At 37.2% G+C, this 16,951-nt stretch overlaps 1 pseudogene; it reads left to right on the forward strand.

Moving 5' to 3' along the window:
- The first annotated feature begins 5,153 nt into the window (after window positions 1-5,153).
- LOC122484285 lies at window positions 5,154-6,070 on the forward strand (annotated as a pseudogene).
- The last annotated feature ends 10,881 nt before the right edge of the window (window positions 6,071-16,951 follow it).

The following is a 16,951-nucleotide window of genomic DNA, read 5'->3' on the forward strand; positions in this document are numbered from 1 at the left end:
CTGGGAAGTATAAAAGTATCACTAAAATTCTTACTCACTATAAATATTACTCCACAAACCCTAGAGGTTGTAGCATCCAAACAGTGACCCTTTTGGAGATGGCAGAGTTACTAAAACTCTGGTGAGTTGGCTCCCCATGGTATAATGGAGTTTCTATAATGGTAGAAACTCAGAGCAAAGAAATAAAGGACAGAAGAAGAGATCGTGGAAAGAGTAAGATGACTTAGAAGCATTTATTACAAAGTCCTTGAAAGAAGGAAAAGGGATAAAGGAAATTATTCTCAATGGATGTTTAAAATAGGAGAGAGGGGCGCCTGGGTGGCTCAGTCGACTGAGCATCTGACTTTGGCTCAGATCATGATCTCACAGCTCTGAGTTTGGGTGCCATGTCAGGCTCTGTGCTGACGGCTCAGAGCCCAGAGCCCGGAGCCTGCTTCAGATTCTGTGTCTCCCTCTCTCTCTGCCCTTCCCCCACTCGTGCCATGTCTCTGTCTCTCAGAAATAAACATTAAAACATTTAAAAAAATAAAATAAAATAGGAGACAATGGCATAGAGCATCCCAACTGTTACGAAAACCTAGGATGTGTCCATCTGTTTTACCCTACACCCAACGACTAAGGATAATGTAACTCTTATTTTCTTTATTCTCACCCCACCCTCTCTCTCACACACACTCCAGAGTGGAATTGCCAACCATAATCCTATGTTTTTCATCATCACTTGGTGAACCATAAAATATTGGTACACCACCTCCAGAAAAACAATAAATTAGGATATCTATTGCTAATTCTTGTTTTTATAGTTTTTCCTCTTCATTCTTCCATCCATGTATACAATGCAGACGACATGTATCAAACACACTAATTACTCCCAAATGTATATAATCAGCTATATTACTCCCAAATGTATATAATCAGCTCAGCTTTTTCTGAGCTTCAGGCATATATATCTAATTGTCTTTTTGACAAGTCTACCGGATATTTATTTCCTTTGGTAAATATCTAAGAATTAAGGTGCTGAATAATAGTGAAAATGTATTTTTAACTTCATAAGAAACAGGCAAGTGTTTTCTAAAGTCGTTGTACATTTCACATACTTATTAGCAATGAATGAGAGTTTCTGTTATTTCATATCCTCTTCAACCAAAGATAATGTGAATCATTTTTACTTTAGCCATTCCAGGAGTGTCAAATGGAATCACTTTGGATATTAATTTTCATTTCCCTGGTAACTAATGATGTTTTATTTGCTATTGAACATTTGTTGTCTTATATTAAACGTTTTCCCTATTAGGTTTTTTTCCTTTTTAAATTGATGTGTTTCTATTCTTATTGTTGATTTTTAATTCTACTTAATTTTATTTCCATAATTATTATTATCTAGAGTAATTTAATTATTTTACATGCTTGTTTTCCTTGCTAACTTAGAATATAAGCATTACAAAAATAGAACTGTTTCTTTATCATCAGCATATACCATAGCTATTCCTACCTCTAATAACAACAGCTACAAAGTAAATAAGTATTAAGTAAATAAATACTTGAAACATTTATGTCTCAAAAGCACGTAGAGTACCCGAGGCATCCAGTCTTTCTATTATAATAACTTTGTGTTCTCCTAAGAATTAAAATTTTAGCTGCCTAATTTCATGCATTTCTTATCATCACAACTTAAGGATATGCAGTAAATTCTTTTAAATTATTTTAATATTGAATTATAATTTAATTGCTTATTTGATGTTTGAAAAAAATGTTTTCAATGTTTATTTATTTTGGAGACAGAGAGAGGGAGACATAGTGCAAGTGGGGGAGGGGCAAAGAGAGAGGGAGGCAAAGAATTTGAGGCAGGCTCCAGGGTCCAGGTTCCAAGCTGTCAGCACAGCACAACGTGGGGCTCAAACCCATTAGACATGAGATCATGACCTGAGCAGAAGTCAGATGCTCAACCGACTGAGCCACCCAGGTACACCCAAAACAATATTTTCAATTTTGTTCACTCTACACTTTCCAAACATGTTTATCCCCCACCACCCCTAACCACTCAATTTTGGTATCATTCATTAACAATTGCTACTATTTAAAAGCTTTCCTGCTGCACTGTAGATTTTCATTTCTGAGGCTTTGCTAAACGTCACTTAGGTAGAAAGTGAGTAATCCAAATAGAAATGAGTGACAGAGTGACGTCAGTAAGACTAATTTCTATGTAGCTTACAAGAAAATGCATGCAAAAACTCCATTCATCACCAAGTGCATGGTCCAAAGCTATAACATGAGGGGCATGCTTAGAAACAGCAGGGTGTACTGACAGCCTTCCCAAAAAGGCAAAATTGGTTAGGTATTTATTCAATCTTTATAACTTTTTATAAACTTAATTTGTACAAAGTCATCAACACTGCAAAGCTTAGAAGGAGTAGTTCTGCCATTCTGTGCCCAATGCTGTGTTGAGCACTGGATATTGGTCATAATAGCTGAGATCATTGTCTGTGAAGCATTAGCATGCTTCAAGCCAATTGAAAAGGACCAACCTGTCTCTCATTTCAAAATTCTAGGCTTACTGAAATCTGGCTCTTTGTACAGTCACCATTTTTGCTAGATGAATATTTTCATCAGTGGCAATTCTGATGCTACCTAATCATTTGTATGAAAATAAGATTTTTAACAATTTCATCTCAGAAAACAACTAAACAAGCCGAATCCATAGAAGCACACCTGCATTAAAGGGAGTGCTTATTTAACCACAGTAAGTATACTCTCAATATCTATGTATGGGCTAATATGTGATCTATTGTTCTCTTTCCTGTGTTTATATGATTACATATAAATCATAAATTTATATGATTGCCTAACTGTGGGACATTCTTTTGTTATTTTTGTAGCTAGGCGCAATTAAGACACACTCAAGCCTTGCTTTCCTGAATATTGTTACACCCCATTTAGGTGTCTTTAGATATCTCTGTTCTCATCATAGCATTTATTGTACTATTTAACTCTCGTATGACAACATTATTCCCCCTTTCAAATCTTATGCTTTGATAAGAAAAACACCTCTGGAAGGGATTTCTTAAATTTAACTTTGGGTTTATTTCATACTAAAAGTAATAAAATAAGAGCAACTACCAGTGTTTATAGAGGGCAAATAAACACTGGGAAAAGGAAGTGAAATAAACCAATTTGCCTTGGGTAATCATGAATAATCATCCAAATGTTTTAAATCTCAGGTGTGATTAGATTTTATTTCAACACACAAAACAAAGCATTTAAGCCCATAAAAATTAGATCACCTTTTTTTTAAAGTTTATTTATTTATTTTAAGAAAGAGAGAGAGAATGAATGATGAATGAATGAATGAATGGGAGAGGAGCAGAGACAGAGGGAGAGAGAATCCCAAGCAGGCTCCGCAATGGAGCCAGATGTGGGGCTCAAACTCATGAACCATGAGATCATGACTTGAGCCAAAATCAATAGTCAACACCTAACAGACTGAGTCACCCAGGCACCCCAATTAGACCACCTTTGAAATAAACTGATTTTAGGAGTATGTAGGTCAGTGAGAAGTAAACTCCTTCTTCTGATGTAGCAACCTAAGGAAATCTACTGAGAAATAAATTCACACCTATGGTGGAGGGAAAGTAGGAAAAGTACTATAAGAAGTTTGACGCTGCTGTTATCTTGTGTTCTGCTTATTTAGATGACACTTTGGGACTGAGTCTGACTTCTCTGACTTTCCATTAAACAAATAATTGAACTGCTGGGGGTGAAGAATATCAGCTAAAACATACTCTAAGAGGAGACACAACCATAATTGTCCTGTAATGACATCCACTCCAAGGAAGAACACTCGGACATTGAGGTCAAAGGGGGGATTTGGATGACATGAATGATGTGGGTAGTTGACATTGCCACACTCTCCTTTTACTGAGTAGGCACAATAAAACAGGCTCTTTTAAAACCCCAGTGTTGAATTCTTATTCATATTTCAGCTTGTAATAGTAGCTTAGAAAGGAAAGGAATATAGCAGATATGCTACACAGAATAATGCCCACACTAAAATATGTCCATGCCTTAGTCCCACAGACAACATTTAACCTGCTGTATTATTTTGTTTGATTTAGTCAATATTATACAACATATTTTAACACAGTTATACAGGCAGGTGGACAAATAGAGAAAATACATGAATCCCCATATAACATATTTATGAGATTATTTTTCCTGAAGACGTTTGATTTGTCATCTTTGAGAATGGCTCTTGTCTCTACCTCTTTCTTCTTTAGTTACCTGAGGGGGCTTTGAAGATACAGACATTCATTTACTATTGTGATATTCTCCCCAGTATGACTCTCCAGAGATTAAATATTATGAACATGGGGAAAAAATATGATAGTCTTAATCACAACATGAATCCTATGGTTCCTACAGGCACATGCATAGATTTTTGGTACTTTATAAGCTCACTGAAGCCCTAAAACTGAGTTTCAACAATAGTGGGAACTTAACTGATATTCTGCCTATTGAGAATTACTACTTGATTCAAAACGAACTTCATATCTATTTATTTTAGGACTAATGTCAACACCTACTCTCATAAACTAAAGCAAACAAAAATCACTCCCATTATGTTCTCTATCTCACTGAATAGCAGCAATATTTGCTCATTTGCCTAACACAGAATTCTGGAAGTTAAACGTGACCTATTGCTTTCTTTCATCCCCCAAATCACATCAAATACTGTTCTCTGTCAATTTACTACATATTCCTTCACCTCTCCATCTCCCTAATCATTTATTTAGATCAGGCTAGCATCATCGTTCACCCTACTTGTATCAAACTCCAATTGCCCCTGCAACCCATTCTCCATTGTAACATTACAGAAGTTCCTCTAAAATGTAAGCACATCATTTTACATCATTCTTAAGACTATTTGCAGAGTATCAAGTTTGGGATGTATCTTGGACAGAAAAACAAGATGTCCAGAATCTGGTGAGTTCTGTATTTGGGAGCTTTTAAAATCATTTATCACTTTTCACTCCAGGGTCTTCTGCTAAGGATTAAGGTGGATAATTAATTCCATGTCTCTCCATGGCTTGAAAGAATGACATGAATGAGATTGGAGTCCTGACACAATGTGAAAAAACTTACCAGCAACCATGAAGATGGCCTATCATAATACTACTCGATCCCATCCTTCTTCCTTTGTCCTGCTGGGGATTCCAGGCCTGGAAATTTTTCACATCTGGATTGGTTTCCCCTTTTGTATTGTATATCTGATTGCACTCCTGGGGAATGTTATAATCCTCTTTATAATTCAGACTGAGCCTAGTCTCCATGTTTTACTTCCTGGCAATGTTGGCCTTCACTGACCTAAGCCTGTCCTCTGCCACTATTCCCAAGATGCTGGGCATCTTTTGGTTCAATTTCAGGGAAATTCTTTTTGGTGCCTGCCTTGCACAGATGTTTATGATTCATCTGTGCACTGGCCTCAAGTCTGGGATACTGACAGTCATGGCCATAGATCGCTGTGTTGTCACCTGCAATCGCCTCTCAAAAACAAGGTGGTGACCATTCTAGGTATAGTCATGATCGTGAGATCTTTAATCTTTGTTATTCCTTTTGTATTCCTCATCTTGTTGTTGTCATTCTGTGGTGCCCATATCATCCCCCACACTTACTGTGAGCACATGGGCATTGACCGTCTTTCCTGTACCAGTATCAGGACCAATAATTTACTTGGTATGGTTGCTTTTTCTGTGGGATTCATTGACCTTATTGTAATTGGTTTTTTGTACATGAAAATACTCTATACAGTCTTTTGTTTACCATCGTGGAATGCCCGATTCAAAGCTCTCAACACCTGTGGCTCCCACATCTGTGTCATGCTCATCTTCTACATCCCAGCATTTTTCCCTTTCTGACCCACCACTTTGGTCATAGCATCCCTGGATATATTCATATATTTCTTGCCAATCTACATATGGTTGTACCACCTGCACTCAACCCTGTTATCTATGGGGTCGGGAAAAAGCAGATTCAGGAGCAAGTCTTAAGAATTCTTAACCCTAAATATGTTTGATCCTCAACTTCCCAAGTCTTGATGAAATATATGATATACATAAATATATATACATGTTTGTGTGTGTGTGTGTGTGTGTGTATAGTATACGTGTGTGTGTGTGTGTGTGTGTGTGTGTGTAGTGATTGGATTCAGCTAGAAGGAAAAACCAAGGCCCAGTGCAGAGCTTATATTCTAAACACTATCAAGTACTATTGTATCATACCTGTGCTTTAACTCCTATGGACTTTCTAAACCAACTTGACAAAATCATCTCCACTGACATCACTAATTATGTTCTTGCCCTCACCACATGTCATGACCACTGTTCCACTATATGGCTATATTGTATGTATGTTATTCAACCTTACTCTTCACAACTGACTAAACTTGCCAAAGGCTGCCATAAGTTGGCATGATTTAATAGGAATATCTCTGTTATTAGATTTCTATAAGATGATTCTGGATTCTGAAATGTAACAGAATTAATCAGTTCACAAAAAGAAGTTCTGTGAAACTTTCTAAAAGAAAACAGCTAGACTTTATCTTATTTTTCCTTCTCTTACCCTATGTTCATCTGTTTTGTTTCTTAAATTCCACATATGAGTGAAATCATATATTTCTCTTTCTCTAATTGACTTATTTCACTAAGCATAATATATTCTAGTTCTGTCCACATTGTTTCAAGTAGCAAGATTTCACTCTTTTTGATCACCAAGTAATATTCCATTGTGTATGTATATATATGTATGGAATATTATACACACACACACACACACACACACACACACACACACCACCTCTTCTTTATCCATTCATCAGTCAATGGACATTGGGCTCTTCTTAATTTGGCTATTGTTGACAATTCTGCTATAAACTTTGGGGTGCAAGTGCCTCTTTGAATCAGCATTTTTGTATCCTTTGGATAAATACCTAGTAGTGCAATTGCTGGGACATCAAGTAGTTTTATTTTTAATTTTTTTAAAGAACTTCCATGATGTTTTTCAGAGTGGCTGTACCAGTTTGCATTCCCACCAACAATGCAAGGGGGTTCCCATTTCTTTGCATCCTTGCCAACATCTCTTGTTGCCTGAGTTGTTCATTTTAGGCATTCTGACAGGTGTAAGGTGGCTATCTCATTGTGGTTTTGGTATGTATTTCTCTGATGATTAGCAAAGTTGAACATCTTTTCATGTGTCTGTTAGCCATCTGGATGTCTTCTTTCGAAAAGTGTCTGTTCATGTCTTCTGCCCATTTCTTAACTAGATTTTTGTTTTTTGGGTGTTGAGTTAGATAAATTCCACATAGATTTTTATTTTTTAAAAAAAAATTTTTTTTAACGTGTATTTATTTTTGAGACAGAGAGACAGAGCATGAATGGGGGAGGGGCAGAGAGAGAGGGAGACACAGAATCGGAAGCAGGCTCCAGGCTCTGAGCCATCAGCCCAGAGCCCGACGCGGGGCTCGAACTCACAGACCGCGAGATGGTGACCTGAGCTGAAGTCGGATGCTTAACCGACTGAGCCACCCAGGTGCCCCATAGATTTTTAATACTAACCTTTTATCAGATATGTTGTTTGAGAATACCTTCTCCCATTCCGTATGCTGCTTTTAGTTTTGTTGATTGTTTCCTTAACTGTACAGAAACATTTTATCTTGATGAAGTCCCAATAGTTCATGTTTGCTTTTGTTTCCCTTGGCCTCAGTGATGTGTCTAGTAAGAAGTTGCTCCAGCTGAGGTCAGAGAGGTTGCTGATTGTTTTATCCTGTAGGATTCTGATGGTTTCCTATCTCACATTTAGGTCTTTGATCCATTTTGAATTTATTTTTGTGTATGGTGTCAGAAAAGGGTAGAGTTTCATTCTTCTACATGTCACCATCCAGTTTTCCCAACACCATTTGTTGGAGAGATTGTCTTTTTTCCATTGGATATCCTTTCCTACTTTGTTGAAGAGGAGTTGACCATATAATTGTAGGTCCATTTCTGGGTTTTCTATTCTGTTCTATTGATCTATGTGTCTGTTTTTTGTGCCAGTACCATGCTGTTTTGATAACTACAGCTTTGTAATACAGCTTGAAATATGGAATCATGATGCCTCCAGTTTTGTTTTTCTTGCTTCTTGATATAGGCATGAATTACAATATACTTCCCTCTTAGGACTGCCTTTGCTGCATCCCAGAGGTTTTGGACTTGCTGTTTGCTTTTTTTTAATTTTCATTTGCTTCCATGTATTTTTTTAATTTCTTCTTTAATTTTCTGGTTAACCCATTAATTCTTTATTAGGATGTTTTTTAACTTCCATATATTTGAGGGCTTTCCAAATTCTTTCTTGTGATTGACGAATTCTCATAGCATCATGATTGGAAAATATGTATGGTATGATCTCAATCATTTTATAATTGTTCAAGGCTGATCTGTGACCCAGTATGTGATCTCTTCTGGAGAATGTTCCATATGTACTTGAGAAGAATGCATATTCTGCTGCCTTAAGATGGAATGTTCTGAATATATCAGTTAAGTCCATCTGGTACAGCATGTCATTCAAAGCCATTATTTGCTTGTTGATTTTCTGCTTAGGTGATTTGTCCCTTGCTATAAGTGGGGTGTTAAAGTCCTCTACTATTATTATATTTTTATCAATGAGTTTCTTTGTTTCTTATTAATTGATTTATATTATTGATTTCTCCCAAGTTTGGGGCATAAATATTCACAATTGTTAGATATTCTTGATGGATAGATAGATCCATTAATTCTGATACAATGCCCTTCTTCACTTTTGTTACAGTCTTTGTTTTAAAATCTACATTGTCTGATACAAGCATGGCTACTCCAGCTTTCTTTTGATGTCCATTAGCATGATAGTACTCTATCCCCTTACTTTTACTCTGTGGTTGTCTTTACATTTAAAATGACTCTCTTGTAGGCAGCATATAGACAGATCTTTTTTTTAACCATTCTGTTACCCTATGTCTTTTTATTGGAGCATTTAGTCCATTTACAATCAGTGATTATTGGAAGATATGAATTTAGTGCCATTGTGTTTCCTGTGGAGTTGGTGTTTCTGGTGATGGTCTCTGGTCCTTTCTAGCTGTTGTTGCTTTGATATTTTTTGTTTGTTTGTTTGTTTTCTCCACTCAGCAATACCCCCTTAAAATTTCTTGCAGGGCTGGTTTAGTGGTCATGAACTCCTTTAGTTTCTGTTTGTCTGGGAAACTCTTTATCTCCTTCTATTCTGAATGACAATCTTGCTGGATAAAGAATTCTTAAGAAATAAATAAATAATAAAATAAGGATTATTATTATTATTATTATTGGCTGCATATTTTTCTGATTCAACACATGGAATGTTCCCTGCCACTCCTTTCTGGCCTGCCATGTTTCTGTGGATAGATCTGCTGCTATGATCTGTCTTCCCTTGTAGGTTAAGGACTTCTTTTCCCTTGCTGCTTTCAGGATTCTTTTCTTGTCTGTGTATTTTATGAATTTGACTATGATATGCCTTGGTGATGGTTGGCTTTCATTGAATTTAATGGGAGTTATCTGTGCTTCCTGGATTTTGATGTCTGTGTCCTTCCTCAGATTAGGGAAGTTTTTAGCTATAATGTGTTTTAATAAACCTTCTGTCCCTCTTTCTCTGTTTTCATCTTCTGGGACTCCTATGATGTGACTATTAGTACATTTTAATAAGTCACTGAGTTCCCTAAGTCTGCCTTCTCATTCTATGACCTTTATTTTCCCTCTTTTTTCCAGCTACATTATTTTCCATAATTTTATGTTCTGTATCACTAATTCACTTCTTTGCTTCATCCATCTTCATTTTTATTGCCTCCATTTGGGACTGCATCTCAGTTACAGCATGTTTAATTTTGGCCTGACTAGATATTAGTTCTTTTATTTCTGCAGTAAGGGATTCTCTAGTGTATTCTATGCTTTTTTCAAGCCCACTTAATATCCTTAATATTGTTTAAAGTTCTAATTTAGACTTATATATCTTACTTATATCTGCATTGATTAACTCTCTGGTCATCATTTCTTCCAGTTCTTTCTTTTGGGGTGAATTCCTCCTTCTTGTCATTTTGGAGAGAAAGGGAAAAAAGCAAAATAAAAAAAAATAAAATTTTTTTAATTGAAGAAAAATTTAAAAAATAAAAGAAAATACATAGCTAGATCTTAGCTCTGTTTTATTTTGCTTGTTACGAGAAGCTTGATAGAAATAAAGGTAGAAAGAAAGAAAAGAAAAAGAAGAAAAAATTAAAATTTAAAAAAGATATAAAAATAAAAAATAATTTAAATTTTTTTAAATAAAAAATAAATAAAATTTTAAAAATTGCTCTTTTTGTATCAAACAAAACAAATACAAAAATAAAAACAAATGCCAAATGACACAAGATCCTTTTTCTTCTAGAGCTGAAGCTCTACAACACTCTATGATCAGTAGACTTGGTGTAGGCAAAGGGTTTGTGCTGGTCTTCTGGGGTACATGCATGTTCTGATTCTTAGATGTAATTGCCCTAGTGGAGATGTGCCTGCAGGGTGCAGGGGGTGGGACCTGGTGTAGCAGCTCTGTTCTCCATTGGTGTTGCTGTTTAGCTCACTGAGGTGGATCAAGCTGGAGGGTACAGGGAGAAAATGGCTTAAGGGGATGCACGCTGCCCCTCTTCAGTAAGCTATCACAGATGCTCAGTGATGAGCCCATGTCCCTGGTTTCTGTCAGATCCCCACCTCACCTCATCTGTGTCTGAGCTGTCTGCCTACCAAATGGCACAGTACTTCTATGTTTTATCTCAGGTATGACCATGTTTCAAAACCCCACACTTCAGAGGCCCGCACAGCACAGAACTGCACTCGTCATCTAGGAGAGGGTCTCTCTGCGTTGTATCCAGTGACAGCTTGTCACAGAAGACAGCCACATGACCACACAGACGGCCAGTTTACAGTAAATTGCAACACACAACTGGGGCAAGGGATTACTGCCTTCAACCAGCATCTTTTTTCCTAAAATGGTGAGTGGCACATCTCGATGGTGCCCACAGGGTCCTGTGTCCATGGAGAGGCTGCATCACTAATTCTGAAAGCACTCCCAGCAGGGGAACTGCTTCTCTCTGTTTGACCCTAGGGATCCTCAGGCTGCCTACTGCAGGGCTCAGGTCTACTCTCCCACTATTCAGTTTCCCAGGTGCAAACCTGATAATTTTGCAGGCCTCCAAAACTTCAGAATCTGTGTTCTGCTGTTTATAGAAAACTGGAAGTACACTAACCCTCTCCTTTTTCCCTGTCAAAGGTTTTGGGGAATAGTTTTCTTGTGCAGTCCTCTGAGTGTGTTTTCACTTTTTTTTCCCCAGTGCTTTTTCTCTCTCCTCCTCCTCATGTGCTACTCCCACCTCAGTCAGGGTTCCTTTGCCTGGGGAGTGCTCCCAGGTCTTTTCTCTCACAAATTCTACACAGTTCCTACCTTCTGTGGGTCATTTTTTTGATTTGTAGATGTACAGCCTTGTTCTCTAAGACTTCTGATCAATTTCTTGAGTGTTCAGAATGATTTGATAATTATCTAGCTGAATTTGAGGGAGGAGGCAAGCTTATGGTTGCCCTATTCCTCTGCCATCTTACCTCCAAAAAATTTCAGTAACATCTAAAATTATTATTATTCTCTTAAGTCTAACCTCTGATGTTTCTTAGGTGCTCCCTAGTGATTTACATACCTCAATACCTATAGAGGTAACAATTGAATCCAATGAGACCTCACTAATATCTCAAATATCTTTACAGCATACATGCAGGGATCTTATGTAACATAACTTGCTTCTAGTATCATTATGAAAGCTATGTCCACCAGGATAAATCAGGACAAGACTGTGGTAGCAGACAGATACAAGTGATAATTCAAAGAACTGGAAAGATATTGCCATAACTTTTATCCATCATTATTTGCAAACTGTTTCTCAAATTTTTAACCCCCCAATACTTTTGGTTCTGCCCAAACCAGGAATCTAGCATGCTTCCACAGCCAGAGGGCACTCCCCGGCAGAGTCCCAGGTGTCTGCAGAACAGTGTTGGTGTGTAATGGAAGTGCAGGGCACCGACCATGTCTGCATTAGTTTACCACTGTGCTGGTCAGATATTCCCATTCCCTATGCAAGTTAGCTCTGTCCTGCCACTGGTTCTTCTAGATAATGCCTGTTACAATTTCTAAAGAGGGATTTAAGATATTCCTGCTACTGCAGTTGGTCCAGAAACTATAAATCATGCACTTCATCTCCCTCCTTTACCAGTCATTCTAGATATCTCTCACATACAATCAAAGTTTCTAGAAGTCATGACTTCTAGCTGCCTGGTTGTTCATTGCCCCCTCTTCTCTGACACATGCTCTGAGGTGGGCATTAATGTGAACTGTGAAGATCTGCATGCTTTGTGCCAAATCCCATTAGGGTATTCATATACTTTTTGCCTCTGATTTTCAAATCTTACTAATCCTCTCTTTACACCAAGTCGATGACCAGATATACTGCTCAGAGCATTGTCTCCATCTTTGCAGTTAGCCCATGATTGAGGCTGCAATGAGGTAACAGTCCATTTCTACCTTGCACATCATGAGCTAACTCACTCATTCATACACCCAAGCTTCTTCCTCCCCTTTTATCTAATCAAAGGGAGCTTTCTTGAATCCACAGGTGTTAGGAGAGGGAAGGACATTCATGTAAATTAGATAAGCCAAATAAGCTCTGAGACAAAAGCTAGCGTAATTTGTGCCCTCTGTAGTTGCTCTAGGCAACTCCAAAAATACTATTCTCTTAATAGAATGGATTGCTGCTCTGCCTGTACAAGTTGATTATTTCTTGCCTCAGACAGTTGGAGCTGTGTTTTGAATTGTGACTAGCTCTCTGAAGAAGTCTTTGCTGCAAACTTTATGGGTTTATCCTGGGACCCTTATATTATGACTTGTCAGAGTCCACATAGATTCTTTATCTACCATTAATACCATTGTATCTCCCAAACACAACTGTATCTCCAAAATCCTATGGTCTGAGAAGTGGGGCTGCTGAACTTCAGCCTAAATGTGCTGCAGAGTTCTGTCTTGCTCTTGGCCCCAGTAAAAATTGTGAGCCTTCAAAAAAAAAATTGTTAACCTTCAATGTCACCTGTTGAACAGATCATGGATCATATCAGAATTCTCAATGGTGTTACATGTTGTCTCCAATATCCAAAAAGGCTTCTTTCTTAGTGATAAGAGGTGAAAGATACAATAGTTTGTTCCTATAGATGACGGTGATGTCTGAGCATGCTCCTAACCAATGGAAATGTAAAAACATCCTGACTAAGGCAACCTCCTGAATATTTTTGGCATTTCTCTTCTACCCTGTCATGTGCATGTGTCTTATCAGATAATCTAGGGTTCTTGACACTTTCTGTGTAACCAAACTGATTAATATGATGTTGTCCATATAGTGGATCAGTGAGATTGGAGTATCAAAATGCTCCAGGTTCTATAGAGTGATGGAAGGGATAAATGAACAGAAGCAAGATCCATCTATATTCTGTGTACAAGATCCATTTTAGACCTAAAGACACATGCAGATTGAAAGTAAAGGGATGGAAAACATTTATCATGCAAATGGAAGTGAAAAGAAAGCCAGGGAGCAATACTTATATCAGACAAAATACACTTTAAAACAATGATTGTAACAAAAGACAAAGAAGAACACTATATAATCATAAAGGGAACAATCCAACAATAACAACAATTACAATTACATATATTTATGGCTCCAAGATGGGGGCAATCAAATACAAAAAGCAGATATTAACAAACATAAAGGAGGTAACCCATACTTCCATAAAGGAAGTAATCCTAATTGCATAAAGGATGCAATCCTTTGTGATGCAGCAAAAGCTGTTCTAAGAGGGAAGTTTATAGCAATACAGGCCTATCTTAGGAAGCAAGAAAAATGTCAAATTAACAACCTAACCTTACACTTAAAAGTGTTAGAAAAAGAACAAACAAAATCCACAACCAGTAGAGGGAAGGAAATAATAAAGATTAGAAGAGAAACAAACAAAATAGAAGCCAAAAATAAAACAATATAATAAATCAATGAAACCAGGAGCTGGTTCTATGAAAAGATCAACAAAATTGATAAAACTTTAGTTAGATTCATCAGACAAAAGAGAGATAGGAGTAGGGAGGAAGGGAAGGAGGGAGAGAGAACACAAAATTAGAAATGAAAGAGGAGATATAACCAACATCACAGAAATATAAAGGATTATAAGAGAATATTATGAACAACTATATGCCAACAAATTGTACAACATGAAAGAAATAGATGAATTCCTAGAAAATATCCAAAAGCTGAATTAGGAAGAAACAAAAAATTTGAATAGACTGATTCTCAGCAATGAAATTAAATCAGTAATAAAAAATTACCAACAAACAAAAGTCCAGGATCAAATGCCTTCAGAGGTGAATTCTCCCAAACATTTAAAGAGTTACTGCTTATTCTCCTCAATTTTTTCAAAAAAAAAAAAAAAAGAAGAGGAAGAAAAGCTTCCAAGTGTATTCTACGAGGCCAGCATTACCCTGATACCAAAACCAGAAAAAGACACTACAAAAAGAAGAAGAAGAAGGAGAAGAAGAAGAAGAAGAAGAAGAAGAACAACAACAACAACAACAACTACTGCAGGCCAATATCTGTGATGAACATAGACACAAATATCCTCAACAAACTACTAGTAAACAGAATCTAACAATAAATTTAAAAAAATCATTCACCATAATCAACTGACATTTAATACTGGCATGCAAGAATGATACGGTATTTGTAAGGCAATCAATGTGATGAATCACATCAATAAGAGAAAGGATAAAGAAGATATGATTATTTCAACAGATGTAGAAAAAGCATTTGACAAAGTATGACATCCATTCATGAAAAAAACCCAACACAGTAGGTGTAGAGGGAACATACTTCTAGATGATAAAGTCCATAAATGAAAAATCCACAGTTAACATCATTAAAAAATGGTGAAAAATTAAGAACTTTTCTCCTAAGATCAGGAACAAGACAAGGGTGTCCACTCTTGCCACTTTTTGCTCAACATGATTATACAAGTCCTAGCCACAGCAGTCAGACCAGAAAAAAAATAAAAGGCATCCAAATTGGGAAGGAAGAAGTAAAACATTCACTATTTGCATATGGCATGATAATATCAAAATAACACCAGCATTCTTCACAGAACTACAACAAACAATCCTAAAATTTGTATGGAACCACAAAAGACTTCAAATAGCCAAAGTAATGTTGAAAAAGAAAACCAAAGCTGGAGGCATCACAATTCTGTACTTTAAGCCGTATAACACAGCTGTAGCAATCAAGACAGTATGGTATTGGAAAAAAAGAAAAAAACAGACACAGAGATTAATGGAATAGAGTAGAGACCCATAAATGGACCCACAAATATAGGGCCAGCTAATCTTTGACAAAGCAGGAAAGAGTATCCAATGGAAAAGAGACGGTATCTTCAACAAATGGTGCTGGGAAAACTGGACACTGACATGCAGAAGAATGAAACTGGACCATTTTATTACATCATACACAAAAATAAATTCACCTAAAGGTGAGACAATAAACCACCAAAATCCCACAGGAGAAAACAGGCAGCAACCTCTTTGACTTCAGCTGTAGCAACTTCTTATTTACATGTCTCCAGAGGCAAGGGAAACAAAACCAAAATGAACTATTGGGACCTCATCAAGATAAAAAGCTTCTGCACAGTGAAGGAAACAATCAACAAAAGTAAATGACAACTGACAGAACGGGAGCAGACATTTGCAAATGGCATATCTGATAAAGAGTTAGTATCCAAAATCTGTAAAGAATTTACCAAACTCAACACCCAAGAAAGAAATAATCCAATGACAAAATGGGCAGAAGACATGAATAGACATTTTTCCAAAGAAGATATCCAGATGGCTAACAGACCCATGAAAACATACTCAACATCACTCATCATCAAGGAACTACAAATCAAAACCACAATAAGTTACCTCACACCTGTCAGAATGGCTGAAATGAACAAAACAAGAAACAATAAGTTTGGTGGGAGTGTGAAGAAAAGGGAACCCTTTTGCACTGTTGGTGGGAATGCAAACTAGGGTAGCCACTCTGGAAATCAGCATAGAGGCTCATTAAAAATTAAAATAGTACTATCCTAAGACCCAGCAATTGCACTACTAGGTATTTATCCAAAAGATACAAAAATACTGATTTGAAGGGGCACATGCACCCCAATGTTTATAGCAGCAATATCAACTATAGCCCAAGTGTCCATTGAATGATGAATGGATAAGGAAGATGTAACTACACACACACACACACACACACACACACACACACACACACACTGGAATACTACTCAGTGATGAAAAAGAACGATATCTTGCCATTTGCAACAATGGCAATGGATGGAACTAGAGGGTATTATGCTGAACTACATAAGTCAGTCAGAGAAAGACAGGTATCATATGATTCACTCATATGTGGACTTTGAGAAACAAAACATATAACAGAGGGGAAGGGAAGGAAAATAAGATAAAAATACAGAGGAAAGTAAACCATAAGAGACTCTTTTTTTTTGTTTAAGTTTATTTATTTTGAGAGACAGAGAGCAATCTGGAGAGGAGCAGAGAGTGAGAGAGAGAATCTCAAGCAGGCTCTGTGCTGTCAGCACAGAACCTGACTCGGGGCTCAATCCCACAAATTGGGAGATCATACTTGAACCAAAATCAAGAGTTGGACGCTCAACCAACTGAGCCACCCAGGCGCCCCTAGAGACTCTTAAATACTGGGAACAAACTGAGGGTTGCTGGAGGGGTGGTGGGTGGGGGAATGTCTAAATAAGTGAAGGGA

Source organism: Prionailurus bengalensis, chromosome D1 (assembly GCF_016509475.1).
Source record: "Prionailurus bengalensis isolate Pbe53 chromosome D1, Fcat_Pben_1.1_paternal_pri, whole genome shotgun sequence".
NCBI classification, from domain to species: domain Eukaryota; kingdom Metazoa; phylum Chordata; class Mammalia; order Carnivora; family Felidae; genus Prionailurus; species Prionailurus bengalensis.